General features: G+C 48.7%; 1 long non-coding RNA gene across 2 annotated transcripts in view; it reads right to left on the minus strand.

Annotated features, from left to right (window-relative positions):
* LOC148053049 (uncharacterized) overlaps window positions 1–27,047 on the minus strand; it is a 50,369-nt gene that overhangs the window by 22,122 nt on the left and 1,200 nt on the right. For both annotated transcript variants that reach the window (XR_015708788.1, XR_015708790.1), the window contains exon 2: window positions 185–405. This is a non-coding gene — a long non-coding RNA (uncharacterized LOC148053049). The remainder of the gene's footprint in view (window positions 1–184; window positions 406–27,047) is intronic.

The following is a 27,047-nucleotide window of genomic DNA, read 5'->3' on the forward strand; positions in this document are numbered from 1 at the left end:
AAAACCCACACCCTGCTAAGCAGCTTAAAGAAAGACTGTGCACTGTCTGAAGCTCTAAAATCAAAGGCTGTAATCTTCTGCAGCAGGTTGCTTCAGAGCAAACCCAGATAGCCCTGCAGACAGAGGAGGTGACCTGCCCCAGCCCCGCGGCTGCCCAGAATTCACAGGATTATCACGATTTCACCTTTTGGCACTTCCCGGGCAATTCTCCGCAGGCTCCAGGTGCTGCTTCAGAGGGAGAGCCCCACCTGGGGCCCGACTGGTCCTGTCCTTCCCAAGTCACATCTGCTGCTGCCTGGCCGAGGTCACCCTTGTCACGGGGGCATTCCTGCCTCCCTGTCACCCAGGGGGCACCTTCCTGCTGATCTTCCTTCTTCTCCGGTACCGTTTCTCAGGTCTCACCAGCTAGTCACACAGCAAAGAGGGAGAAAACATTTAATGAAATAAAAGTATCATTACAGAGGAGTTGTTTTTTTAAATTATGAATTTTGGCATTTGTTTAAATTTGGCAACTCAGGCTCACAATGCTACATCAATAAAATAGAAAAAAATACCTAGCTTTTTCAGATATTTGGAGAAAACAGTGAATTATCCTAAGCATAATCATCCCTGAGCACAAGAAGCGTGTGTATTCAGAGGACTACCCTTCACGTTTCAGAGCTGCTTCTCCATCCAACACAACCTGCCCGTGTGGCAAAGCAGAAACACAAGGACCAACTGGGGGGGGGGGGGAGCTGAATTCCACCAAACCCATTCTGCTTTGCTTTTTTAGAGGCAGCTTTGTCATTTCAAAGTTTTCAGTCGACCCCTCTATCGCAAGATCAGCAGTTCAGCACACAGGACCTGCGACAAGAATAAATTTAATTTCTCCGAAGAGAGAGAGATGCGTGTTCCACAGCATCAGCTAGAGCTTAGAACGACCATTTCAGGTCAGACTGGAGAAAACCCTTCCACCGGCGCCGCCTGCCCGCCCTGCCGCAGAGATGCTTTCCATGTTAATGGGAGGCAAGGCGCGCTGCACCCGGCTGTCACGGGCGCCTCTCTCCCCCATGTCTCAGAGAAGCAGGCTGCAGCAAGCTTTGGGGACACCACGGATCAATAGTTTCTTAAGTGATCACGGACACTTCACTTGGGCAGTTTATCAGCTTGGGCAGTTTCTGTGATCTACTGCATTTCTCAGCTGCTTCCACCACAGTTCCCCCGAATAAAGCACACCAGTCATAAATCATTTCAGGGCAGATATCTTCAGGGGTGAAGACTTGACAGAAGCGGATAAGCTGCTGCAGAGTTAAGGAAGGCTGTGGAAGATGCACACAGAAGGGACCTGCGGGTGGGTAGGAGCCTTGGGCGCAGACACGGAGCCCCGGGAGGACGCCCAGCAGCGCCGAGCCCCATCCTGCTCCTGTGCGCCCGCCACCGGCCGCTGTGCGGACGAGGTCCCGGGCAGACAGCTTCTCCTCACACGGAGCTTGCTCTTACCCAGCTATCGCACAGCCTAAACTCAGTTAATTTCAACCACGTGGAACAAGGTGCGGGTACAAGGAGCACAGCCCAGCCTGGCACGGGCAGCATTGTAACCCATGCATCCAACTCACATATCCCTCTCCTGCCAGCAAGCCTATAGACACAGCTCCTGGGTGATGGAGGTAATTGAGGAAGCCAGTGCACTTACAGGAAGGGAAACAAGAGTTACAGAGCTTTAATTCTACCTTAGATAACAGAACTCCTAGCTATTATTTGTATAAATGCCATTGGAATCAGGCAGGTGCTGAAATCAGAATCAGGATTTCATTGATCTTCACAGTACAAAGACATCTCAGAGAAGAAAAGGCACATTACTTTAGCTGCATGCTTCAGAGAACAGAAAGCACAGCTCCTGGGTTTCAAAAAGTAGATTTGTATGCATTTAAATAGCTATACTAGCAGGCACTACATATTCAAGAGGAAAATTTATTACCGACTCTCAACATAGCAGTCAGCAATTTCAAAGTACGTCCCAACACAAGGGTGCCACCCAGACAAAGCTGCTGCCCCACACCTGTTAACAGCTGGGCACGGTTGAAGTGATTTCCCTTTGCCACCTGGACCTTCTCCTTTCCCTGCAGCAGCCGGTTCCTCGCAGGGGCCCTTTCCCACTGGTAGGCGTGCAGAAAGCAGTTTCTGCTCCGAGGCCCTCTTAGCTCTGTAACTCTCAACATAGCTGTTGCTGTAAATTATGTGATGACAGAACGGCATGAAGCCCACTCCTCTCTAAACAACATCTATCACTCAGTGAAGAGAAAAGCCTATAACATATGGCAGGAGTGATCCAAACTGAGTTACGTTTTTCTTTGAGAAGCTTGTGTGCTACCCTAAGGCGACGAGCCCTGGATTTCCCAAATTTGGGAAGCAGTTGTGTATTCAGACTGTGAAATTTGCACTATGAGATACAGACTCCACCTTCATGCCCCATGTTTGTTCATATATAATTTGTTCACGTGTAATACAACAACAGGTGGAAATGGCTCAATATGTGATGGGATGCTACGTGACCATTTCAAATATGCCCATGTTGGCCATTTTCCAACAGCCATCCACGCTCTCGCACCCCGAGGAAAAATGGCACAAGTAGTTTGGATGAGGGAAGGGGTTAACTGCAAAAGCTGTATTAACTCCTGTTTCATCAGGAACAGGATTTGGGTTTTACTTTATTTTTAAGATTACACCCAATTAAAGGTAAGCTTAATAAAGGAACAGGTTCATCCATCTAAAACTTGAATACTGAAATAAATGAGAATTTGCGCGTACGTACATACGTGTGTGCTCTCCAGCCTGTGTGCATACCAATCTATGAACAAAAGTTTAGATGTAAAGGATATGATTAAAATTTGCATTTCTTTGTACTCAAAGAGAGACTTGTCTGTATTACACAGCCAATAAAGGAATTACACTTGTCAATTTTTTTCCTTTTTTGCTTTCAAAGTGCTTAAGTAATCTAAAAGGATATTTTAAAAATACTCAGTTACAGAAGACAGAGTTGCACGTGAGCTGAAAGAAGTTAAGATTGGTTAAGGTTTGGTATTATAAGGAATAAAACTTCCAACACAATTCTGGTTCAATGAAACACGTCTTGAATGCTGCCTGTGTAATGACAGTGCCGCACGCTCATCGCCTCATCCATAGAAATACTGTGAGCCTTTTGTGGCCACTGCCCCGTGATTGTTGCTGGCCCAGCTGTACAGATACTGGCTGAGCTTCTTACCCGTGATCTGAAATTTGTTCTTTCTGAGCGCTTTGGAGGGATGCTAGCGTTTCAGAGTGCGGTCCTTGGACCAGCGCTGTCTCATGGCACAGGCACCCCACCTGCACGGATGCGACGGGGGGCTGGCCAGCAGCACGCAGCCGAGCTACTTCTGCGCAGCGGATTAATGCTCGTGTTTGCAACACGAGACCAGATGTCCCGTGCCTCCAGCTGTGACATGCTGCCTGTCGGCAAAGTTACCTGTGCACGTGTTTAGAGTCAGCACCCCTCAAACCTCTAAGACTGTCTTGACTACTAGCAGGAGCGATTAAACCTGAAAACTCACTAGGAAACTCATTTCAGACACAAAGCAGCAAATGCTGATCCTCGTCTCCTGAAGCCACAGTAGCCTGGAATAACACTGTGTCACGAACCAAAAGACTCCAACAAGTCAGCTGTTCAGGGAAGCCACTCACTCCTTCGCCAGCACCCAAAACCTCTGCCCCATCACTGGTGGGGGCAGCAGCTGGTCTGGCACAACCGCTGCATCGCTGGAGCGTGCCAAGGGACAGAGAGGTCCCGAGGCATCTCGGGTGTCAAAAGGCCGTTCTCATCACACCGCACAGAAAGCCTGGTCTCGGTCCGCAGAAGGCAACTTTCCACCTCTCCCACCGTAACGCAGGTATTTCACCTGGCCGAGAGGCTGCTGATGGGCAAGCCGTCTGTACTGACGGGACAGGCACCGCTTTCCCCGCGGGCCGCAGAGATACGGAGCAACAGCCATTTCGAAAAAGGCCAGGATTCACGCCGGTCTGACGACTCCTTTGCCAAGTTTTAGCCTGACACAATTTACCAGTACACAACAGACACAACGCCCTGGAAACTGAACGCTGCCGGCGGGAAGCCCGACAGCAGTTAGAGAGGGGGTTTTGTGGAGGCAGAGCTGTCACATCACTTCCATGATCAATTTGTCTTTTGTAAAAATACTCAGACTGGCACACACACAGCCCCAACTTAAAAAAAAAAAAAAAAAAACAACAAACCAACACACCACAAAACCCAATGCTAATAATTCCCCGGGGCTGTGATGCAGTTCGTTTTCCTCCAGTCTGAAACTCTCTCATGGGTGTTGGTTGCCCGAATACAGAAGCATGCCCAACATTTCCTCCGGGAGGGCTGTGGGCACGGACAGGGATTTCTGCGGCAGAGATGATCCCTGGGCTTGTTGTAAAGTGAGTCTGCCAGGACATGAGCTGAGCCCCCAGTTTTTAAGGTTCCCCTTTTCAAAGAGAGCTCACAAAGACTAAATACATCTGAAACTCCTCTGACTTGCCTTTTGAGCCACACTACCGAACCACCACGGCTTTGAGGGCGAGAAAAGGAGGGTGCGGGCTTCAGCGTCGCTCCTCGTTTCTCTGAGGTGCTCTGGCCTCACCCCCGTGCTGCGCAGCAGCACGCGGGCCGCATCCTGGCCAGCGGCACCGCCGCCGGGAAAGGCCGCCACGCCAAGGCGAGGGCCGCGGCGTCCCGCTTGCGGGGTGCGGAGTGCGGTGGGGCGCAGGGCTCTCCCCGCAGCAACGCCCTCCCGAAGCCTGGGGATAGAAAGCACATACCCAGGGGCGCGCCAAAACCCGACTGTGTTTCAGCAATACGTTAGTAACTTAAATCGGGTAATAAATGTGGAACGGTAACACCCGACCTTGTCCGTACAGAAATGCTCCCATTTCACACTTAAGGCAAACACACGTTGGGGAGAAACAAGAGCAGGGGTTAAGTGTTCTGCTGTAATGCTTCTATATTGTGTTTGCTTAGATTGCTGGATTAACAAAGGAACAGGATTTTATTACATGCATGAGAAATTTAGTACAAAATTAAATTAATACCACTATTTGTATTACTGAAACAGGACAAAATGCAGAAAGAGCAGCATGTTCTAAGTGGTAAAAGGGTAATGTATTTCTTCTTTGACTATAGAAGTTTATATTAGTAACGAAGGTAAAAAACAGTTTAAATGGAATTCACAATTTTCTGCGTTCAGAACAGCTATGAGAAGGAACAAGCAAACAAAAATTAGATTTATTTCCTGCCCACAGCCTACAGCAACTTAAACGTCCAAGCTTGCAAAGATTATACTGGGACTCTGAAAACATTATGCAAACCAGAAAGTAAGCTAATTTCTTTCTGCACAGCTATAAACAAAAAAAACCCCAGCCTTATACGAAGGCATTTAGGTAAGGCACATTCCTAATGAAAAGAGAAAAAAAAAAAAGTATAATGCTATTATTCTGAAGAGTGATGCAAAGCTGCGCAAAGATAAAACAGCTGTCAGATAATCCTCCTGATTAAAAGCAAAAAGCCTTTGCATTCAGCTCTATTGCTCTGACAAGATGCTACACAACAAACTAAAAGTCACAAACTAAAAAGCCGGAACACTTCCAGAGGACAAGCGATGCAGTTTTGTCTTCCTACCATCCTTTCAGAGAGGAAAAGAAATAAGGGGTTTGCTGCAGTTTAACCTTTGACTTCAACAGTTACTTTGAAGACAGAAATGTGTGAAACTACAGACATTTGTTTCTAAAACCCACTTAGTGTGTGTTTGCTTTGACTCAGGAAGGATTAAGCAGATGATGTGTTGGACTTTCGGCTCCAAAAGCTATGCAAATCCAGCTACGGGTGTCGAATTAGATCAGTTCAGTGGCTGAAGTTCAGCTCCTGGTGAAAGCAACCCCTTGCCATCTACCTCCTCCAAAATAACGTCTGGGAGCCGGGCCGGCGGGCGAAGCCCCGCGGGAGAGCTCAGGGCCCCTCACCAGCACACGGGGCAGCTCGGCCGGCCGTCAGCCTCGCGGGCTGCCGAACACCAGCAGCTCCGCTCAGGAGTGCGGGCAAAAATAAACGCAATAAAACCACGATGCAAGTTGTGCTGGAAGTTTTTTCATCAGCATTTCCAAGTTCATTACAGCCAAAATGCACCACGGTGCCAAAAAGTTTCTGACGCTGTACAAAACCTTTGTTTCAAAGGGTGATGCGAACATCTGCCACTCCTTAAGCGGGAGCTGCTGCTGTCTTTCAGCTGCCAAGGCTTTGGACGGCCAAGATAGGTTGCCTCCGCTCCGTCCACCCCCAGGAGACACCGCCTGTCCCTCCTAAGGGGCCCGGCAGCAGATGAACCACAGCTTCCAGCAGCTCCATCGTCTGCTTCCTCCGAAATAACTCCCCAAAGCACCAGATTACGGAGGCGATCAGCAACAGCGATCCAGCACTGCTCCAGGCTTGCCTCTGTACATCGCTGAAGCATTTGTATTAAAAAAATCCTTTAAGAAATATTTCTGAGGGAAATATTAATGTAGAAGGAAATTCATCAGGGTTTTTCTGTCGTTTTAAAATTTCCACTATTTTCAACCTCTGATTTTCCACTTAGGGTGAAACTCTGCACGCGGTGAGCTGCAGGCCCTCTGGTTACAGCTGTGCTCCTTGCAGCTGAGGACTCGGTGCCACCAAGTCGATCAGCTGGCAGCCAGGATGCCGGATTCAATGGCGTGGATGCTCCTAATTCAGCTCCTATGGGCAGGGCGGGCAGCGTTCGCACGGCTGTTCTTGGGTTCAGCTTGTCGCACAGGAGCTGTACGCGAGCAGTAAATGACTCGGGGATGCAAGCAGAGCGTCCTGTGTCAGAGGAGCCCGTCTGGAACCGGGAGAACTGGATTTCACCCGCGGCTTTGAGACGGCTGTAACACCTGCAGAAGAGCCCACTGGGGGTTCCACGGCCTTTGCTATAGCAGCTTCAGCAGTCATAGCACTTGACTTCGCAGCCTTAGTTTTTCCTTCAGCGTTTTCTTTTTAGTACGCAATACATGAAATAATTGAATAATTAATTCCATTTCAATTAAAAATCAATTATCATGTGAAGCAGCTTCATGATTTCCAAGAGGTTTTCAGGAGAGTGGCTAGCTCCAAGTCCCGTTGCTGGAGAGCCGCTCCTGCGGAGAGCGCCTCGAGGACACCGCGAGTCACCCATCGCCGGAGCAGTTTCGGCACGTTCCCGTAATTGCTCTCGGGATGTGCTGATCGTCACTTCGAAAAGCACCAGCCCAGAGATCCGATGGAACGCATTTCCAGCAACGCTTTCCGTTGCTATCCTGCTAAACAACATCTGCTATAAATAAGCATGTTTCATCAATAATACATAAAGAATGTGTTCAGCGCGGGTTGTAAAACAGATGTATATATTGAGTCATTCAATAATTTCCATAAAGAACAAATGTAGTCAAGTAGTACTGAAGCAGTAATCACGCATTCAGTGAGAGCCACCATAAGTAGTTTTGTAACTTGGGAACATTTTAATTTTTTTCCCCCTTTCAAAATTTGTAGTTGTACTTGTTTTCTGTCATTTTTATTATTGTTTTTCTCTTTATCATTCTCTGTGCTTTCCACAGAAAGAACGCTTGATCACTTCTTCTAAAAGCCACCGATAAGAAAATTAAATCCCTTTGGCATCACTGCACAGGGCAGTTGCATAACAAGCTGAGTATATATAGAAATTGCATTCCGAGTGTTTACATAAGAGCTCAGAATAACACAGATGCAAAAAAAAAAATCCAACTCAATTTACAAACCAGCCCTGCAGCGCTTTTGTGTCTGATAACTTGGAGCAAGCGAATCAGCTTACTAGTGGTACGCAGTTAATATTGTTCTTGCACTATTTACATAACTGGAAAAGAAAGATTAAAAATGGAACGGGCAAGTGTGTGTAAAAGGGTGATTTGCTTATCTCAAAGAAGATACTCTGTCTAGCCAGAGAGACTGGCACGGAAGCTGATGCTTTAAAATACTCCAAGGTATCCGAAATCTCTTCTAGTTTCTTGCGTTCGTGCAAATCACCGCACATTCTCCGATCAGACTTCCACAGACGTTTTCTGCATGCTCTTCTCAGTCTCGATTTAATGCTTGCAATGTAGAACAAGAAAACCCAAGTTCTTTCCACAAACCTTAAAATAACTATACTCCCCAAAGCAACTGGAAGGGCACAAAATCCAGGCTTCCCGTAATTTAAAGCTTCTTTCTATTTTAAAAATCAGGAGAAATGCAGACTATAAAGGCACCCTAGGCAACAGAACAACGGCCTGAGGGGATTATTGGGGATAAGATGATACCGATTCAAATCCATCCTGTATATCTACAACCTGAAGGCAGGTAAGTTTGTAAACAGGTGCAAACTGGAAAGCCCTGCTGAAAAGATCAGCAACTTTGAAACCCAAATCATCTACCATCACTGGATATGTCTATTCAGTTCCTTGCCCAACTCATCTGCAAAGAAGTTTTTCTTTTTAATGTATAGATAGATACAGGCAGCCTTTTTGCCCAAATAATATTATTTCTTTTACTAAGAGAGCGCCGCCCAACCCAACGCAGCTGCTAGACAGCTTTCTCCTAATAAAAAGTCACTTTCTGTTGCTCCGAGCCAAGCACACTGGTGACCAAGCCTCCTTGGACACCAGCCCCATGGGCCACGCAACGGGACAAGCAGCAGGGTGCTCCCCGTCGGGCTGAGCCAAGCCACGGCCCCGGTCGGACCAGAGGAGGCGGGGAAGGAGACTGCTTTCCAGGAGTCCCCGACGCCACCCAAAGAGGGAGGATGGCTACCAGCCACCTGCCAAGCTGTCTTTCAGGCACTTTTCAGAGATGCCAGCACTGAGGAGCCAGGGTAGTCCAGCCCGCAGGCAGCCAGCAATCCCAGCACAAGCCCAGCTCCCCGCAGCTTCTGCCCCCACCAGCAAGCATAAGGGAAGATTCATGGACCTAACAACTGACCTGGGAGCAAGCAAAGGGAAGGAGAGAGAGAAGACAGATGCGAGTTAGGGCTGTGAAATCATGGGATTCACTTTGAAGAGAGTCTTTTTTCCCCCATATTTGCTGAGCGCTTCACATAATACATCCCCAGGGCACGAGAGCAACAGCAAACACGCAGCGCTTCAGTATCAGCATGCATCATTTGTCTAAATGTGCAAAGCTATCCCTCCGAGAAAGGGAGGGAAAGGCTCAGAAACATGGATGAGCCCTTGGAGAGGCAACCAAACAGCCAAGAAAAATGCAAACCATCCGTCAGTACTCTACCAAGAAACAACAAAATAATCTTAAAGAATGGCAAAGCGAGTGAGAGCGCACCGAAATAAGCCCCATTCCGTTCAGCTTTTACCAGGAATCCCTGACTCACCCAGCTTCTCCCGTTCTGAAGCCCTGCCTTGCAGTAGTCAGCAAAGCCCACGAGGCGGAGGGGAACGCTTCCCCCCTGCCCCTTCTGCAGGGGCAAGAGTCCCCAGACAGTACAGGTAGGCAGGACTGGTTTGCTTCTCCAACAAGAAATTAATGCAGTGCTAAATCCTGTAGGGTTTTAGATGAAGTGTTTTAAAATAAAGTCTTTTTAGGCAGTCACGGCTGCAGATGAACAACTTGGAAACAGCATCTTTCATGGACCTCCTAAGGCTGACTCAGCTGAGGGATCTCTGTGAAGACAGGAGACCGAGAAGAAAAAAACCCCAGAAGCTGGCGCTTCCTGAGCTAACAATACGGGTAAGTCGCCCAGTCCCCAAGCCACATTATGGCCACATCCAGCCTGGCACACACAAGGACGTCCGATATTTTCCCTAAATCCCCTGCTAGGTTCAATCTTCATTTAGCCAGCCGCTGTCCCTGCGGAGACGGGCTCCAGCTGGCCTGAGACCGCTGGGCTGTTACAGCCCGAGGAGCGCGCCAACTCCCAGGAAAGTGCTAGCAAGGTATTTCTTAAAAACTTATTCCATGGCTAAAAATGTAATAGTATGCTCCCCACCTATGCACTGAAATAACTCTGCAGACGTAAGTAATACCAAGTGAAAGGCATACAGCGTAAGTAGAAATAATCACTTGTTTAAGCACTCAAAATTAAAATAATATTAGATACCGCACAGACTGTTACAGTATTGGCTGCAAGTTGTTTTGCCACGGGGTGCTGCTGTTCTCTCAAGGCTGTTTGGCAACACGTGCCTCGGCAGAATATACTCAAGAGGGTCAGTTCACGTGTCGCTCTTAGAGGAGACCAGCACTGTATTTCTGCCAAGACTGTTCGCTTTGTTGAAGCGGATTTCTTAAGAGATGGGATATTCTCACAGCAAAAGAACAAAATCACATTTCCCATCTAGCATACTACTGTAAATAATACACAAGCTAAACTCAAATGGGAGTTTTCCTACTGAAATTCTTTCAATTTTTTGTTTTAATCCCGACTGAGCAAGTAAAACTCGGAAACCAAACCAAGCAGCATCACCAACTAAAAGAACAGGGCCGTGTAACAACGGAGAGGGGCTGCAGGCATCTGGAGCCACCTTCAGAAGTCGAAAGCTGCAGTTGCACGGGTGCTTTCTGCTGAACGTCATCCTGGCAGCGAAGTGAGCGACAGCGAGGACCAACGCTGCGATGTGCTCCTGTGTGAAGTTGTACACCAAAGCCCACAGCACGTCAGAGGAGTTTCCCAGTCCCAACCATCTCAAGCTCTGAAGACTAACATAATCATATCTCCAAAACGTTCCCATAATCCAAAAGAAAATTATTACATCTACTTAAAATTTCCATGCTAGTTACCTAATGGCTTTTTTCCTTAAAAAAATATTGGAGCAATTGCACAAGATGTTTATTATTTTCTCCTAAAGAAATATATTATGAAATAAGGGGGGGGGGGGAAAAACCCAACAGTGCAGAAGGTGAGCAAAGCATTGCTAACCCCCTAATAAGTCCAAACCAGCTTTTCCATCCTCCAACCCAGAGCAATTAAAAATCAGATCCCTGCAGAGCTAAGCGCGTTTGTTTTCTGGCGTGTGCTCCCGCGGAGGGTATTCAGCCAGCACCGCGTCCTGCTCAGCCTCCCAGCAACCCTCTCGTGCAAGACAGACATCTCTAGGACTTTACAAAATATAAGGATTATTGGTTTTCTAATAGCAACATTTTATAAAACAAATATTCAAAGTTTTGGAAAGAATCGGGATAACCAAAATCATAAAGGTTTATGACCAATAAGTAGCCATAACAAAGCATTAAAGAAGGTACTGAAAGTGTTGGAGGGCTTTGTTTGTTTGGGTTTTTTGTTTGGGTCTTTTTTGGTGCAGTGGGTTTTGTTTGTTTGTTTGTTTTTTAAATGAGGGTTAGCCTGCTGGCTAGGATTTTTACCCAGCAGCATTTATTTACAAAACCAGCCATCAGCCAGGCTTAGTTTGTGTATGGGGTTGGTGCCGAGCCTTCCAGAGGAGCAGGACCTGTGACTTGGCACCCTCTAAGGACAACAGCCACGCACCCGCTCCCGGAGGACATACAGGGTCTGGGACGTTAAACCTGCAGGGGACCCATCAAATGTAAAATAATCTTATGAATAAAATGTCTCCTCTCAAAAACCTTGAAAATTTGAGTATTAGTTCAACGTAAATATCCTCTGCGCTCTTGATGGAGAGCAGCGTTCATCTGTATCAACTGGGGTTTGTGGGCTTGGTTGTTTGCTTTTAACTAAGCTACACCTTGAGCGCATTATGTTAGTGTTTCTGCCCAAACCTGTCCCACTAAGACAAGCATTTAAACACACCAGTTGACAGTTCACTAGGCAAATCAAAAATCTACCCTTCTCTCTCCTGTAGGCTGGAGGAGGTCAGTAACAGATCATCACCTGGCGTCTGATGCGGCTTGCACGTTTATTTTCTTGAGCAGAATTGGTTTAAACAAGGCAAACTTTTCCTAGCCTAACATGAAAAGCTGCAGGAGGTCAAATGACTAAAGCCACCCCAGGAAAGATAAGAGAAGCTCCAGCTCTGAGGAACAGAGAAGAGTAATTGCCGAGACCAGAGAAGGAGGAAGAGCAGCAAGTATGGCATTGCGGGGAGCCGCTGACGGGATTGGGAACGCTGCGCTTCATACCTGCATTAACAAGCTAGTCAAGACAGCACCGCTTCAGCTGCAATCGAGCTTCTTCACTGTAAAACCAGCGTAAGGAAAACCTGCAGGAGGTCCAAGGAAAACTACAGACCATTTGGAAGCACAAAACCAGCATGCTGGATAGCACCAGTAAAGTTTGTTATTAATAAGTGTAAAATAAGTATATTGTTTTGTGTATATTAAGTATAATATTTTCATATAATATGCATAAGTGTAAGTGTAAAAATACAAATAAGAGCATATTGCAGAGCTATGCAGCTAAGGAGGAGACATCAGCAGTGCACCTGCAGCCTAGAAGGCATCTACCTGCGACGGGAGCAAGGTCCAGCCGCCGCCTCGGGTGCTCCCCCCGCGGACCCGGGGCTTTCAGCTCCGAGCCCGGGCGGAGGGGAAGCTGCACAGGTATCGCCTCGGCCCGCGTCCGGAGAAACCGCGCCAGGCCCTTCCAGCAACCCCTTCCATCGTTACGCAGGGCGCGTTTAAGGAGCTCTGGCGAGGGCTGCTGTGGCACAATGCTGAGAGGCAGCGCCAGACAATAGGATGAGAATAAGGGGAGAAGCAAGGAAGAGAGCTGATGTAGAAAATCCCTTCCTTAAAACGAGGTAGGAAATGGAGAGCGAGAGTGCGAGACCCTATGGACCCAGCCCCGAAAGTTCCCAGTGCATCACCAGCGATGCACCGTGCTCAATACCCTTTCACACCTGGAGGCAGACAGTTCTCCCCCCCACTCTCATCCTTTATTAATAAAGCTTCAAGTATGGTAAGTGTGCTTCTTACTTCCGAGATACCGTGCATGTGAGATACCAGAAACCAGAAGGCGAATAATCAGGATAAAATAATTTTAAGTATGGAACTAATCTAAAAATGTAATTACACCAACAGCACCAGCATTGTGCTCCTGACCACACAACACCAAGCCAGTCCCCATGCTGCCCTAACATGAGTGCTCAAGCTGAAGCATCTCTGGGGGGCTGAAATGCCTTCAGCTACATTATATTAAAAGGTTTTAACCAAAAAGTGTTTGTTAGAAGAGTGAAAATACTAGATTTGGGATTTCTTCATATTCAGGAGAGAAGACAGCCTTGGTTGCAGCGTTATGAGAATTTTTTTAAAGCATATGTGATAGGTATCTGGAATTAATTACATTAATTTTCTATAATCAGAATCCTCCTACCACTTAAAATACAAGTCAGATGAATCTCTGACTTGAGAAGATCCTGCCTCCTCCGAAACAGCGATCCTTCCAAGGACCATCGCGTTGTCACTTATTCCTTGTACCACACCAGGCATGGGCACGTCGCTGCCAGCTTCCCAGGACAGATAAGGACAGGTTCAGGGACAGAGCTTTCCCTATGCTTTCATTCTTCTGATCTCTCCCTCTGAAGCATCTGGATCCAAAATATGGTCTAAAATAGAATTTAATTTATTTCCTTCTGGACGGTAATGGAACAAAACGGGCCCACGGAGATCAGTTCAGCCTTCTATTACTGTACATGCATTAAACATTAAAACAGCTATACTCCTTCTCCTAGTAGAGGTATTAAAAATGCACAGAACATTTCCAATTTGAATTCCATAATTATCCATAACGCTCTCAAAGGTTTTTATTTTTTCAGATGTCACTATGTCATTTCCCCAAGCAACTTCTTAAACCTCTCCCTCCTCCGTTTCTCTCTGTCTGCTTCTTACTAGGCACAGATTCCTTGCAAAACAGACAAATGTCACCACCCCAGGCTTCCCCCAAACGGCAACACCAAAAAGCATTCTGGGCAGAGCTAACCTCCTCTCAGCACCGCATCGGGCTTCGTGGGGGTAGCAGAGAAATTTGTGACAGTCTTAGCATTGGCCTCTAACTCCGGATTTCGCCCTATGGCCGCTGCCCCGGTTCATTCAGGGCATTGGCAGCGCACATCTGCAGACCAAGGCTTAAACCAAGCGGCTCTTCCATATCGAACAGCAAGAGCCCATGCTCTCAGATGGCGCTCCCAGCAAGATTCATGCCTGTTTGCATGGCAGAGGGCTGCTTTCCAAAAATAGGACATCACCCATGGGATCAGTAGGCTGCTCGACTCGTAATGCAATGCCTGGCTTAGGGAAATCTGCTCTTCTCCCCTAGCCCCGGGGGGGCCCTTACAGTCCATCAGCACTCCCCCATTAGAGCCACAGACAAGGAATACCAGAAGGAGACTGCCTTACATTTGTGTATGAAGGAAAAAAACAAAATAAGGAAGCGATAAGAGGACATTTACCTCTTACCCAGGGATAAATGCCCTTATCATATCCATGACCGAGCAGAGCATCTCTACCAGCAGCCAAGGACTGATCCCCAAGTCCTCCTCCGTACAGCAGAACAAGCATGGTCTCATTTCCAGCACCGTTCCCCTGCGCCAATGCCCTCATCTCTTGAGGGGTGTGAGGGGGCATCTGATTTCATGAAGCTTGTAGGAACTTCAGTCCTTGGAGACCTTGACCTTTGGCAGAATTTGGCTGAGAACAGCCTGCCAGCCTGGGCGTTATCAAGGGAAGAAGGGGGCACACACATGCGTGCATAACTATATAAGGCTCAGTGCTCGAGAAAACCAGACAAACCTTCCTCTTTTCGCCGAATTACAAGGTAGGTGCGTGCAGAACGGGTAACGTTTCTTCTCAGTCCAACTCTGTTGGATGCTACGTCACCAGGGATGGAACTGTTGGTGGGACTCCTATGGGCCCTTTTTTCTCTATGAAAAGCAGTGTTTTCCAATATTATCCAAATGGATACACCTAACTCCAAAAAGGAGTTATCTAAACCCACTTCACAGATTAAGGCTGGAAGCTGCAGTGCTGCTGTAGACCATTAACAAAAATCCTTTTGTTTTCTGTATCATAACCAAGAGCAAAAAGAAATACCTGACCTACCTGCTCTCTGAAAGACTACTCTGACCCATATTATACTGAATCTGTCCATACAGATGTTACACGTTCAGCCAATTTGCTCACATTCCCACAAAATGGCTCAGATTTTTTTTTCTGTTTTCTATTAAAGAGAAAATTATTGTCAGTACGAATCCTGCAGTCCGGCTGCTAAGCCCCTGTTATTTCCCCGGAGAAATGTAATCGCTGTTGTCAACTGTGAACCAAGTCACAGCATCTTTATACTGACCCTTTGCCATTTTATGCCTTTATGTTTTCCTATTTCTTATGCAGTTTCTACTCCATGGCTTTATTTTGCCTTTTCAAGCAAAACTGTGCGACAGACTTACCGAAAGGGGCTTTGGCAGCTCAGTAAAGCGGCGGCTGCTCCTTTTCCTGTTATTTCATTCACGGGTCCAAAAAAATTCTAATACCTCTACAAGTCTTTTCTTCAGAAGAGGCCCAGCAATCAGCAGGTACTGGTGATGTAAAAAATATTACTTTATTTCATACTTCCAGATAATTTACTTACTATTAAATAAGATCAATCCAGTTTATGACAACAAATTAAACTGTAGTAGCTACTGCTGTTTACTAAGGTTTTACAAGTCGCTGGGATATTCTCTCTCTACATTTTTTTATTGCATGAGGATATTTATTTTCTAGATTAATTTTAAAAGCCATTTATTTACAACTCTGTAGCACAACGAATATATAAAGTTACGTTTGGATTGTTTAGGCATTGCACTGACACCATTACTGAGGAATCATAAAGATCAGATTACCAATTACAACCACACGTAACAACTGCAATAAGCCACGACATTTCAATGTCGCATTCAACAACATAATAGAATTATGTGCACGATGCATTTCAGAAGGCAGTAAGCAAGCCTTTACTTTTGCTGTTCTCATACGCGGTCCATCTGAACACACCAAGACAGCTTCTGCGTCTGGTCCCTAAGGTCCCAGGCACAGACCCATCAGAAGATATTTGGTGTAACCTTGCCTTAGAAGGGAGGAGAGTGCTCTAAGCACACCCTGCACCTGAAGCCCCATCTTTGCTGATGAAGGATGAGGTTTAGAGAGTGAAGGAAGAGAGAAAAACACTTGCAATAAAGAGGAAATTCAAGGAAGGAGAAGGCAGAAAACCTGCATCTTTCCCAGCCTTTTGCCCACACTGCAGCCACCAGCAAGCTGTCATCAGAGACGAGCTGGTGGCCCTGCTGGTCCGTGGGACGTCCACATCCACACAAGGAGGGCAGGGATAAAAGCTGTGATCTGCGTTTCAAACTGAATCCTTGCCATCCTCCAGTGATTCACGCACACACCCTTCCGCCAGTGACTCCCAGCAGACTACTTGCTCAAGACAGAAGTCTCACCAGGTTTGCCCAAGACCCAGACACCACTGGGCTCCTTTCAAAATCCCAAACAGCGAGAGACAGATGCAGGCATCATCCTCCCACTGATGCCCTCACCACAGGCCACAACCAGCGCTGCTGTCCGAAGGACATGGCCACCCACACCCACAGCAGAGCTGTGCAAAGAGCATAGAGATCCTGCGCAGACGACGTGGGAAGTTTGCTAGGTGGCACGGAGGGAGCTCGTCCTTACCCACCCCACCAGGAGCCGGAGTGGCAAGAGCAGAGAGCCAGTCCTGCCACGAGCACCACAGCCAGACCTCAGCCTTGGCAACACCATCCCATCAGCGTGGCACCTGGAAACAGCTGTCCACGACCCTTTGGAGGGCTGATGCAGAGTTCGGAGGGGAGAGCGGAATGCTCCGTTCCCCTGCCATCCAGGTTTCCCCAGGCACTGCATCCTGGGCAAACTGGGCACCAGCTCTGTTCCCCCAAGTGGGGATGCGAGTGCTCAAACCTGCAGACCATCCTCGTCTCAAGGACGGGGCTGCTGCTGCTGCTGATTACGCATGATTTGGGCTGAGGACTCTGTGCTAACGCTATGAGCGTACAGAGAGGAAGAATGGGAGCACGCCTGATGGATGCCGTGCTATCGGGGGTAAGACAGCACCCAAGGATACAGAACAGAATTTGGAGGTAAAGGGAAACCAGCTCCAAAACAAAATACCTTTTCTATTTAAGGCAACAGAAATACCAGCCACACACTGTTTACAGCTTGTTAGTTTATACAGTTTTAATTCCAATGTGTTCTAACCTCAGATGCTTTGGTCATGCGCTCCCTGTTAACAAGGTTAGTCTGCCTGCTGATAAGCATCCATTTCCCCACCCCAACCTTTACCAACAACCTATGGGGCGTTTGAAGGCAATTCTGATAAGTTGTTTTTTCAAACTTTTCTCTTATTGATATCAATATTGATATTGATATTCCCCCACTGGGGAAGGGAGCTCATGACAGTGTTACTCAAGGTTACAGTTATGAATATCAGTCATCCGATGCGATATGGACATATGGAAGCATGGAAAAAAAAACCAAACCAACCACAGAGTTTGTAGGCAAGGCCCCTTGCTGTGCGCCATGGTGCTGAGGGGGCAGCAAGTCTGGCCCCGCTGTGGCGAGCTCTGCACCGCAGGCAGGTCTCTAGCTCATCCGCAAGGCCAGAAGTTTCAGCAAAATCACTTTTATGCTGCCCTACTAAAGTCAGCTTCCCAATTACAATGAAACTGTCCCCAGGCAGCTTTCCCAACCACGTAGCAGAGGGAGAGAACAGCAGCCCGATGTCCAAGCAAGCCCTGCCCAGGCATCAAGTCAAGCCTACCCGCTCCAGGTCACACAAAGCTGGGTTTGGGGTCGCACCGCACACCCTGGCAGTGCTGGCGGAGCTGCCCACCGTGGCCAGCGTGCTCCGGAGCTTTGGGAGACCCTTGTGGGATGACAGCCAGTCTTGGAAAAGCTCACCTGCCACATCTAGGGAGAAGCACATTAAATTGCCTCTTCTTCACCAAAACGCTGCTCTACAGCAACAAACCCTTGTGGCCGGCAGGGCCTCGTCTTCCCACTTGTACAATGCTCAGCTAGGACCGAGGAAGAATATTTTCAGTATGTGGCCCTCTGTTTTATCTTGCCTTTGAGCTCTTGTAGCAGCAGATAAACTATCCATTAATAAAACACAACTTACAAGCATAGACAAATGTTTATCTTCAAGAGCAGTGTTTTATTGACTGATTCTATCTACAGAAGTGGAATGAAAGCACAAATATCATAAATCCCTCATGAAGAGGGATATTTTTGTAAAAGCAGGTAAAAAGGCAACTTCAAGAAAGATAACATGCAGAATTAAGAGTCAGGAAATAAAAACCTATGTTCTCTAAGAAACAAAAAGCAGTTTGTGGCCTGTGAACTTCAATAATTTTCAGATCCCGATACTACAGCAACTGTTGCTAAATTGGTGGGCTTTTCAAGGCAGGGACAGAAAGTTTAAGTTGTGCCACACAATAAGCTCCAGAGTGTAAAATGTATTTACCCCTGACTTAACGATGGAGTCAGCCCTCTTTTAAACAAGCAATTCCATGAACAAGATAGTTTTTAAATAGCTGGTCCAGAATAGATGCATCCTAATTCCCAAAGTCTTTCCATCACCCTCCTTGTGGATCCTCCTCTGCCAGATAAAAGGTGAGCTGATTATCTTTCCACTATACAAACCCGCTGCTCAGTATTCCCTCTTCTACCCAAGAATCTGATTTTTTGCAAGATTTAAAGGCATTTCATACCCCAAAAGCCCCTAGCCTATCACACCTGGCTGAAACTGGCCTGAAGGCCTTGGAGCAGCTGCAGGAGAGGGGACAGAGAGCTGCAGAAGCCCCATTTCCTTGCACAGCCACGCAGAAAGGAGCGGGCGCTGCGTGGCCCGTGCAGAGGGGCAAGGGGCCGAGCCCGCGCCCCCCCGGGGACCTCCCGTCCCCTCCTCACCCCGCCAGGGCCACCCCTGCTCCAAGCTCCTCGCCAGCAGTGCCGCAGGGGCTCCCGCCTGCGCTCCCCCTCTCCTCTCCGCTGCCAGAAACCTTTCCCGCAGGAATGTTTCTTTTCCATACGGTCTGGTGATAAATCCAGGCAGGCCAGGCATGAGTTGGGAGGGTACTGGGGTTTCATAACTTAAACATTACCTTCTGCAGAAATGAAATAAACAGACATAAACCAAACAGTCACAAATACTTCAACACCTATTCCAAAACACGAGTCCCAGAGACAACCGAGGGTACCGAGAGTCAAACAGCAGGGCACGAAGCACTCGCGTAAGAGATGGCAGAAGAATACCTCGCCCTCGCAGCCAAGGGCCGAAACGCTGCAAGGAACGACGCTTCGGAGACAGCACGGCTTCGGGTCTGCCTGCCAGGCCATGGCTGGATGGCTGCTGCCAAGTGGCTGCTAAGGGGGTCCAGGGTCTGCCAGAGACATTTCCCCCTCCCTCCTCTAATAAACGTAACTACAGGGTTAGGTCAAACGTGGGGTAGCACAAGACACTTCGTTTGTCATGTTACTTTTGCAGTAGGTGTAGCGGGTCCTGGTTGCCCCTTGGCACCATCATCCCCCACGGCCGGTGAGGAGGATCCAGGTCCCCGTGGCAGGAGGTGAGCCCCACCTGAGCGGGCGGGCTGGGAGCAGTGCCGATTGCTGCTGGATGCTCCTGTGCCACCCAAAACAGGGCATCTCGGTGGTCCGAAGTTGCCATGGAAACAGTGGTCCTATGTAGGTCATCCCATCCCAGGACTCCTGCTACAGCTTGGGATCTCGCTCAGCCTGGCATCAGAACAGCTCAGGATGCATTGCTGGAGGGGGCTCGCGTCTGCTGCGGTTCCCTGTCCTTACACAGGGTGCGGACGCTGGTCACAGCGGTCAGAGGCACAGCGACAGGCAGCGGCACTTCTTAGGTAACAGCGCCAGCCGAGCTGGGCGACCTCCAGCCGCCTTAAACAACACTCTTGTGCCAGGTATGCAGGCAACACATAGCCAGTCTTTCCATAAAAATCATCCTGGGATCACATTTGAGTCCTCAGAGCCAAATTCAGGTAGCAGATTTTAAGCAGAGTTTGATAAAAAAAATAAATACCTTTCCCTTCCTACATACTAGCCTGATGTTTTTGACGCAGATCTCAGTTACTCCCTTTGCTGTGATCTGAAGCTCATTATAATTAATCTAGAAATACTTCTCTGAAAAAAAAGAAGTCCCACAGGTGTAACTGATAACGGCCTATTTGACCAGCCAAAATCCCACAAATACGCCGCATTGCTTTTCTGCCTTCTGTCCTTGCCGTGCCAGCTCGTGAAATTCAGGCCACGGTCGCTGTGCTGACACTTCGCGCCCCCCACGTCCACGAGGCTGCCTGGAAACGTCAGGAACCGGCGGGCGCGCAGCCCTGGCGCCCCAGCAGCGCGCGGCGGCGGGGACGGCGCGCTGGGTGAAGGGCAGGGCTGCAGGAGGCCGGAGAGCCCGCCAGAGCCCCCGCCGCCAAACTCGCCCCCGCCGAGGGGAGCTGCCACCTCAGCAGCCTCCAGCTCCCGGCGCTACCTGCAAAACCCATTTCTGGGCCTGAAGGGACCTCGAGCAAACGGCTCCCAAGCAGAACACCACAGTGCACCCGTAAAACAAACGGCTGCAACAAAGGGAAAAATCCTAATAAAAGCAATCAAACTGTCCTTCCTGTAAAGTGAGAAAGAAGGAAGAATGAGATGATTTCTTTTTATTTTTTTAAATACCTCGGAGGAGCTCACATGCTGCAGTGCCCTTTGGGTAAGGGAATGGCTGAGCGTTGGCACATCAAGGCATCTCTAAGTAGTGCAATACATCTCCAGATCGGTAGTTAATTTGCCAAAAATACGTTACCACGAGTCTGGACATTATGTTATTTTAAGTATTTTAATGATATAATAGATTTAGTATTAATTATATGTTTATATAATACACAGCTATAGGTATTTTTATATGATAAACCCAAAGCTTCCACATTTATTCTGAAAACACGCTTTGCAAAGAGAGAAATAGTTCTTCCTATTTTAAACGCGTCACTTTTCATTAGCTCAAAGCCCCACACCAGCCACTGGCCGGCGCTTGCGGACGATACACCCCCGAACGCATCAGGAATGCGGCAGGCGCTATACCCGCCCCCTCCGCATCTCTGCGGGCTGCTCCGGCGTTACCCCGTCTATCGCTTTGCTCAAACCCCCTAAACCACTACCCGCGCGACACCTTGTCCAGCAAGCAAGGGTTAACTTTTGTGGTGACTTTGATAGAACCAGGAAAAGAATCCATCTGTTTAGGAAGTAAGCTAGCCGACTCGGCACCCCCAGATACAAGCCGGCCAGCACAGGCTGCGTGTCTGGGAGGGGAACAGCCTGAGCAGCAGGCACAGCTCAGCACGGCATTGACCGCCTTGGCTTCTCCCAGGACAAATTTCACATGGAGCCTCCCTGGCCTCCTGTGGTCTTCCCAGCAGGTCCCTTCCTTGGCAGAGGAGGAGGAGGAGGAGCAGGAGAGGCCAAGCGCTGGTACACTTGCAGGTCCTTGTGCCCCCAGTGCCGTGCTGCAAAGGCAAGGTGCTGTGAGCACCAGCTTGCGCAGTGCCCTGCATGAATGGACTGGAAGGGGGATTACAGAGCCAAATCATGATGGGGCTAAAAGTACCAGAAACTGCTTGATCTCTGCCTGTTCCAGCTCCTCCTGCTGCCAGGACTGCACTGCAACAGCACTTCTCCAGTTGCTCAGAGAAAAGCCTGCCCACAGAGAGGTACCACACCAGTCCACCTCTGCTTAAAAAGCCATAGATCTCATAGGACTCACCTTCCCCCTTCACATATTTTCCGTATCGGAGTTAAACACACAGTCCTGCTTTCAAAAGTGCTGCCTTTCCCTTTGAGAGAAACCACCACGGCTCTTTAGCCCAGGCCGCTCAGGGAGCGGAGCTCGGGCAGCCGATGCGCCTCCGCACCCCTCCGCCACCCACCCAGTTCCCATGGGCCGCTTCCAGCTGACGAGAGCTCTGCCGGGGTGCGTGGGTCCCAGCCTCCCGGGAGAACACGGAGGAGAGAGGTACCTTCCTCCGGAGGGAAGGTACCAGAGGAGTTTGTGCCTTATCAGACACCAGAAAATCCAAGCACATGCTGCAGGCTGGGATAAAATCTGCCCACTGTGGTAGCTCAGAGAGGTTTTTTGTTTGGTTTTGGTTTTTGTTGTTTTGTTTGGGTTTTGTTTTTTTTTTTCTCCAAATTAATGACAGGACCAAGAAATAAAACCTACCCAGAGAGGGATCCTGCCCAAAATTTTGCTTCAGCAACAGAATAGCTGGCCAGTTTGGGTCCTTGATTGTCTGCAGAGCTCACAGAAAAATATATTTGCATTAGTTTAAAAAAAAAAATGCAATGTTTGAAATGATTTTTGAAAGAACGTGGACTTTTATGAACTTGTTCCTGCAAAGTCACCTTCCGCAGCATATTTTCTGACGCGGGTTTTAGCTGGGCCTAGTATGGCATGGGAAAGCATAACCACCAATTTTATCATAGAACTCCAGAACCAGAATGAAAAGCTTTTCTGTCAATCTGACTGCTTCCCAGAGATCGGATGTTTCGTATCCCCGTGAACATCACTCACGCATCTGTTGTGACGGTCTAGTGGTGGTTTAATCCCGCTTGATATCCCGAACACCACTCTGAAGTGCTGCTTAATACAACTGTAACTGGGCTTGGGGTAGTTCTTCAGTGCACTGTTTAGCTATTTTTCAGCAGACAGTCCTTCTCTTAAGGATTCAGTATCACCAAATCGCACCCTAGCAAGTTTGCAAAAGTTAAAACTAAAGTCAGAAAATAATGAAGAATACATTTTTAAATGGTCTTCGATGTGCGCGGGAGAGTATTGCCCAACAGCAACATGAAAACCACTTTGAGAAGTCTCATAAATGACCAGGTATTGACAGAAACCAGCCACAAATTCACGTGTGTAAAATTAACACGTTTCCTTGACTTCTGTCCCTGAGGAAGACAAAAGAAATCAAACCACTCTCTCGTACCGCAGCATTAATGAGCATTTAAAACTTCCCTGGCCAAGCAGAGGCCAGAAGCAAAGGGCACCTGAACACGGTGAAGCCGGACCCGGAGGCGTCTGCCAAAGCGCGTCCTCTCTCAGTCAGACCCGAACGCCCTGGAGAGCCCGCGGGAGGCGGCGCGGCGGCGTGCCGAGGGGGCCGTCGGCATGCGCAGGGGGAGCAGCCCCGCGCTCGGGAGCGTCGCGGGAGGCAGGGATGCTCCAGAAGAACATGAAACACGGCTGCTGATGGCACAGCTCTCCATCGGGGGAAGGCAGATGACATTACAGCCCCTATCAGAACTGGGTCCTCAGTTCCTTGATGTGCACTCTGATTTAATGCAACACTGCTTTCTGACGCGGACGTTAACATTTCATTTCGGCCTCGTCCTTCTGAGCACAGCAAAGCACCGAGCAGCCTGCTGGGGGTCAGAGGCGTTCCTCTGGTAGGGAAAGAGGCAGCAGGCAGGGGGAGAACTGACAGAGCCTGTGCCAAGCAGAGGTAGAACCTGGAATAGCGCTTGCTTTTGTCCACTGCATCTCAAAAAATCCTACAGAAGTCAGGAAGTCCAGGACAGGGGTAAAATCCCAGCAGCGTCCACAGCAGTCGGCACGAACACTGCTGTGAGCAGCAGCACCTGCTGGCAAAGCCAACTCTTATGCTGCTAAAAAAAGTAAAAAAAAAAAAAAAAAAAAAAAGGAGATTTACAATCCATAAGAAGGAGCAGCATCGCTAATTGACGAGAAATGCCTCGCCTCAACACACAGGCTGAGCATTGGCCAGCTCTGAGCTTGCCGTGCCCCTCCAGAAGAGACACCCCATGCCCGGGGGACCCGGCCCCACAAGGCTCTTCCCAGTTACTGCCCTGACCCAGAGCCCAGGCTCACCCCCTTGCCAGTCACCACAGCACACGTCAGCTGTGCTCCTTTTTTGGTACAAGTTTAACCCAAAGATTTGTAGTTTTTGATATTCCGCCCCAAATCCACCACCTGCTTTTACTTGGGGGAGAGGGGATAGCTTCACTAAACAAAGCTCAAATCACACATGCAAGTCAGTTTTGCCACTTCTGGAGTCAACATCCACTGGAGTTTAGGAAACTGCAAAGGTGGCATCGGTCCCATCTATGTTATCTTTCACTTGGTGCAGCTGAAATGTTGGTCTTCTCCCCTGCAGTTAACTGAACACATGCCTGATTAAACAGGCACAGCCAGCTGCTTTGCTTGCACATAGCCGTTTACAAAACAAAAAGTAACAAAAAGTAATAACCCTCGCTGACTGTAAACTGCTATTACCAGGGCTATGGCTTATCAAGATGCAAACAGAACTTCAAGGACTTCAGTTTATAAGGACTGAATTAAGAGACATAATAATGTATCAGCTGGACAGATCAAAATAAAGGACCCAGAACAAAATCAACCACTGCATCGTCGATACGCTTCATCAGCAAATCTTGATTGCTCAACAAGTGTGTGAATTTCTGCATTCCTCCTCGTAGCTAGCAAACAAATTTTATTAAATATATCAGAATGTCTTATACATATGTGCAGCGATAAAACAAGAGTTGCTATTAAATACAGGAGTGCTGCATTTTTTGCTTTTCCTTCGCAGGATAGGAACTCTGTGGTCTGCAAACACACCACGTTATCTCAGGCTGCAAACGGAGCTGCCGTTCAGAACCATCTGGCCTTTGAAAGCCTCGTACTCACTCCTATGACACCTTTGAGGACCACCGTGGCTACCGTGATCTTTTCATGAAGAGCACAGCATCATTAGCTGATGAGCACCACCTTCACAGACCCGCAGACAGTCACCTGCTTCTGCACCAAAGCAAAAGCCAAGCCGCCTCCTTGGTGGCCAGCATTGCTGCTCAGCCCCGAGGGCAGTGGCAACCCCTGCCCTGATTTGGGTCTGGGGCAGCTTCCAGCCTCTGTCGAAAGCCCCGAAAGTGAGGAAGGGGAGCCAGGCCATGCACGCAATCCACATCGTATACAGGAGCACGGGAGATACAGGGAAACTGCACTCAGGTGCTGAGAGCTGCCATGGCCTGGCAGCCTTCCTTGCTGCCCCCGCCACCCCCAAACAGCAAGGTGCTTCCAAAGGGAAGGAGTGGATTTGGCGCTGCTGCTAAGAGCCCCGATCCACAGCCCGCTGCCTGCCAGGGAGCGCTGGGGGCACAGGCACCTTCCCGGCTTGCTCGCTCTAACAGCGAGTCAAAGTGAGATACCAGCGCCCACAGTCCTGTCCTGCTCCATGTCCAGCCTGCAATACTGAAGGCATAGGCATAAGAAGAGCTCCTTTTGCCATCTCGCTCTTCCCACGGATGGGATGTTTCTCAGTTGGTTTCTCTTAAGGGTATTCCTGCCAGATGCCATCTCCTACTCGTTAAACTGAGATCTACTTCAAGGCCTGCAAAGATGCTGGCAGACCATGTTCAATCCCATTTCAGCAATGAAGAGTCTGAGGGGGGAAAAGCTATCACAGTAGATACCTGGAAAACGGAGCCTTATTAAGCTTGGCACCCCCACTTTTGAAGTATGCAGAAGATTAATACTGAAATTGTTGAAAAAAATGCTTAAGTTCCATGCTCAGTGTAACAGAAGGGTAAGTCTGGCCAAGTACTCTCGGAGAGCAGAGGATCTCCGGCAAACTGTCTGCTTTATAGGTGCCTCCAAGGGAAAACTGGACAGAAATCTGTGCCCATTTGCCAGTCCAGAAGTGAGAGAGCCCCTCTCCCCACCCAGGGGCTCTGGGCCTCTCATTCCTACACGCGACTGCCAGGAAGGAGACCCGGGGTGCTGGCTGGGGGGCAGGAGGCCGGACGCAGGCACGGCTGTGGCGAGGCACCCGGGTACATCCCGGCTCGGGGCGTTTCCATCCCCTCCGAAAGGGCGGCTCGGGGCTCTGCAGGGGTGGTTATGGACCTGCGAGCACAGGGCCACCACCGCAGCCGCTCCTCCCAGCGGGACCACAAGGACAAAATCCACAGGAACCCTCAGGAGACCTAATGGGAAAGAGCCTAAAAAGGCAAACGCCGGTGCCACAGGCAGCTGCTGCGGCTGTACGTTTGTGATACCACGAGCTCGGCATAGCAGCCCACACGTTTCGCATTCTTCTACCACCTCAGAGATGTCAAAACCTGCTGTAACCAAGCCATTTGTACAAACACAGAGTTTATGCATAGAGAACATCTTAAAGCAATTTCTAATAAAACTTGTGAGAAATTAGATACATGCACAGTCACCTCTGTGTTTGTGCGTAATGTCAGAGACACAGGAGTACAAGCTTTGAGCGTGGCAGCATTTGCCAGTAGAAAAGTTACATTAGCAGATAAATTTTGCTTAGCTTGTTATGGAATAAAACCCCCCTGTTAGCCTTTTCCAGGATGAGGAGGGAGAGAAATGAGGTGGAAACACGGCTGTGACCCGAGAAATCAACTAAACCTATACCTCTCATTAGTGCTCTGAAGGGTGGAACAGCTTTACCACAGGAGATGCAGCGGTCAGCATGTCAGTCCAGATCGCTCATTGCAGGTGTTTCAGGGTTTAAACAGAAAAAAACAGATCTCAAAGAACCAAATTCAGAGCAGCTAAATGTAGAATAGCCCTGGAAAACCCGGCGTGAGAAGATGGAGATGCGGAAGGGTTTGCCACTGCAGGGCAAACACGGGGCTGGGCAGCGGGGAGGAGGCTCGGACGGCTCTCGCTATTTCGGCAACGTCCACGCTTGGGAGATGGAGCCGAGGACCATGAACGGAGACTTGTGCTGTGCAGCGGGTGCCAGCAGAGCCTGGTCCCGTGCTTCAGGGAAGCACGTCTTTAACCCTGGAAATCCAGGGGAGAGGCAGGAATCCCCAGAAAGACAAGGTCAGATTCCTGTGCTAAAAGCAGTCCCGTGACACTCATCCCCTAACCCTTCTTCTCTACCGCTTTTTCCTGGTGCCTTCTCCAACAGAAGGAAATTTCTGCTTAATCTATCGTGTTCTTCCAGGATTT

The sequence above is a fragment of the Nipponia nippon genome, unplaced genomic scaffold, assembly GCF_047370975.1.
Source record: "Nipponia nippon isolate SJK-2023a ecotype South Korea unplaced genomic scaffold, ASM4737097v1 scaffold_4, whole genome shotgun sequence".
In the NCBI taxonomy this organism is placed as follows: Eukaryota; Metazoa; Chordata; class Aves; order Pelecaniformes; family Threskiornithidae; genus Nipponia; species Nipponia nippon.